The following is a 3,241-nucleotide window of genomic DNA, read 5'->3' as shown; positions in this document are numbered from 1 at the left end:
CTTTTGGGGTTTCCCCGTTCAGCAAACACCCCCTCTCTGCTAACAAAGCAAAATAAGACATCAAAACAACTTCCTAGAGTTAAAAACTTTCAGCGGAGAAAGAGAAAGAAGTTTTTAACACAAACAAAAGTGAAAGGGGCCCCAAAAAGTTGCAACTGCTCTTACCGACTCGGGATTGGTGTGCGTCCTACCCTCTCTTCTTCCACGCAACGTCCAACCCGTCCTTTAACAAAGATTCACGGGTCAGACATGCACACAACTCCCCCACAAGGAAGGGAAGTAACAAAAGTCCACAAAATTCCAAGGTGTACACCGATTGCCATTTTCTTACCTTCAATGCGGGGTTTGGCTGATGTCCCTGAACTCTTTGCACTTTTTCCTGGCAGGCTGCGGTCCAAAATTCATCTGGGAACCCAAACAGCCTAACCCGACCTGTTAACATCAAAGGGGGAGAGCAAAAAAGTGTGCTAAGACAAAAGAGTAAAATGAAGAAATTTCCACAGGTGCGGGGGTGCACAAAGTATCTTACCCCCTTGGGTTTTGGCAGCTCCTCTTAAAAGGGGCGGGGAATGGAGGGCTCCCTAAACCCCGCATACCTAAAGTAGAAAGAAAAGGGCATTCAAGAGGGGTTACAGTCTTCATCAAGTAGATGAGGAAAAAAAAACCAAACATTAAATTCGGGTTTGGACATGAATCTTACCCTCTCTTCTTGTGCGGTCGCAGTCGATCCTTGCTCCCAGAATGCTGCTGTACGTCTCGCTGGGATCAACGCTCCTGAAAACACAGAAAAAAAGGAGGTCAAAAAAAACCTAGCTGCCCTATCAAGTTATAATGCAAAAGGGATCCGGGAAGAGCTACAAAAGCACCCCGTTACTCACCGCTTGGCCAAGGGGGGGCCCTCTGACAAAACTGGGCAATGGGCTCCTTCCTCTTCATCTTGGGCTGGCTGGCTGGTTGGTTGGCGGCTGACTGGGTGCTCCTGCGTTGTACCACGTCCGAGTGCCTGAAAATAAAACTGAGAGAGATTAGTAAAAATTCAAAACAATGAAACAAAGCCAGAAATTAATGAAATTCAAGAAAAAATTTTAAAGGGGTAGGGGATGGTTAGTTTTGTTAGATTAGGAAAGTGCTAAGAAGATAGAGAAGAGACAGAAGGAAAGAAAGAAATTCAAAATGCTTCTCTGTTAGGCTTCCTGGTGCGAATTGGGTCCACTTGGGTTGGGGCTGGGCTTTTGGTTGGGGTGGGCTCGGGGTGGGTTTTCTCTTTGCCTCCTGTCTTGAAATCAAAGAGGTCAAATCTGAAGGGCAATTTTGGGGCAAGGAAAAGATCAAAAAGCTAATTTCCGGGGAAATTTTTTTTCCCTCCTTGTGCTGTAATTCCGTGCTTTTTTCCTCTGTAAAAAGCAAAATCAGCTAAAAACAACTTTAAGTTAAAAAAACAGCGGTTTTAAGGAAAAGGAAATTTTAAACCCAGAAAAGTGGCAATAAATGTCTCACTTTGAACTCAGGGTTGGTGTGGTCCTGTTTTTTAGAAAGCTGCCGAGATTTTCAAAGAGTCCGGGGTAACCAAGAAAACCCCCCCCAAAAAAAGGGGGGGTAAAAAATCCACAATCCGTGACACCGATTGGGATCCTTCCTTCAAGCGGGTTTGGCGCGTAGTCCCTAATCTTCCTTTCTCTGGCGGGCTGCGTCCACAATTCATTGGAATCCACAACAGCCTAACCCTGACCTGTTGACACCAAATGTGGAGAAGTCAAAAAAGTGTGCCAAGACTAAAGAGTCAAAATGAAGAAAGTTCACAGAGGCGACGTGTGCACAAAGTATCTTACCGTCCCTGGGTTGGCAGACTCCTCTTCAAAGGACTGTGAACAGAGGGATGCATTACACTGCATATCTACAGTAGAAAGACAAGACATCAAAAGATCACAGTCTTCATCAAGTGAGATGAGGAAAAGATAAATCAACACAGTAAATTCAGGTTGGACACCAATCTTACCCTCTCTTCAATGTGCGGTCGCAGTCGATCCTTGCTTCCCAGAATGCTGCTCAACGTCTCAGTGGGATCGACGCTCCTGAAAACACAGAGACTCAGGAGGTCAAAAGAAGAACAATAGTTGCTTTGATCAAGGTATAATTACAAAACATGGAAACAGAAGTTCTACAAAAACAGCCCTTTACTCACCGCCTTGGCAAATGTAAGCCGCTAGACAAAGCTGGGCAATGGGCTCCTTCCTCTTCATCTGTGGCTGGCTGGGTGGAGGCTGGCTGGGTGCTCCTGCGTTGTACCACGTCCGAGTGCCTGAAAATATACAACTGAGACGAGATTAGTAAACATTCAAAACAATGAAACAAAGCACACAAATTCAAGGAAATTACAACAAAATCAATGTTAAGGGGTAGGGGATGGTTAGTACTGTTAGATTAGGAAAGTGCTCAGAAGACAGAGGAGAGACAGAAGGAAAGAAATAAATTCAAAATGCTTCTCTGTTAGGCTGCCTGGTTGCGGCATTGGATCCTCTGGTGGGCTGGGCTGGCTGGGTTGGGCTGCACTGGATCATCTGCTGGGCTGGGCTGCGAAGGGCTGGGCTGGGCTCTGCTGCTTCCTGCGCGTCCTGTCAATTGGAAGTCAAGAGGTCAAATACTGATACGGTCAACAACATTTGGCAAGGTCAAGATCACAAAAGGCTACAAGATGTACAGTGTGAATCTTACCTCATCTTCTCTACTTGACTGCTGTTGGGATCCTCCCGGGTCAGCATACACCTCCTCTCCTGCTAACAAAGCAAAATCAAGACATCAAAACAACTTCCTACAGTTAACAAAATTTCAGCAAGTGCAAAGAGCAAAGTTATGATACCTTTTAACACAAACACAGAGTAATGAAAGTGGATACACTGCAACATGTGCTGCGCCTTACCTGCACGTCAGGGATTGACCGCAGTGCATCACACAACTGCTGCCTACTGGTGACGGTCTGCTCTTCTTCAATGCAACCAGGCCAGTCCAACCCCATACCTGTTAATAAAGATGTCCATAGGTCAAACCCCAAGAAACACTCCCACAACAAAGAAGGAGTAACAAAAGTCCACAGAATAAACTGGTACACTTATTGCGCATCCGCTTACCTTCAACGCCGGAGTTGGCCGCAGTACGTCCCTGAACTCTGCGCACTTCTTCTGGCAGGCTGCAGTCCACTAATCATCTGGGAATACACAACAGCCAAACCCTGACCTGTTGACAC

The 3,241-nt window shown here is 46.0% G+C and overlaps 1 long non-coding RNA gene across 1 annotated transcript; it reads right to left on the bottom strand.

Annotated features, from left to right (window-relative positions):
* Positions 1 to 1,824: 1,824 nt before the first annotated feature.
* On the bottom strand, positions 1,825 to 3,232 carry LOC134276687 (uncharacterized). Its single transcript, XR_009994100.1, has 6 exons — positions 3,126 to 3,232; positions 2,918 to 3,015; positions 2,713 to 2,774; positions 2,183 to 2,612; positions 1,997 to 2,072; positions 1,825 to 1,894 (listed from the first exon to the last, which is right to left on the bottom strand). It is a non-coding gene; the product is annotated as an uncharacterized LOC134276687 (long non-coding RNA).
* Between the last annotated feature and the right edge of the window lie 9 nt (positions 3,233 to 3,241).

Source organism: Saccostrea cucullata, unplaced genomic scaffold (assembly GCF_032062105.1).
Source record: "Saccostrea cucullata isolate Sc308-1 unplaced genomic scaffold, CSIRO_AGI_Scuc_v1 ctg17906, whole genome shotgun sequence".
In the NCBI taxonomy this organism is placed as follows: Eukaryota; Metazoa; Mollusca; class Bivalvia; order Ostreida; family Ostreidae; genus Saccostrea; species Saccostrea cuccullata.
Note: the sequence above shows the minus strand (reverse complement) of the source record. Positions and strands in the feature narration are given on the sequence as shown.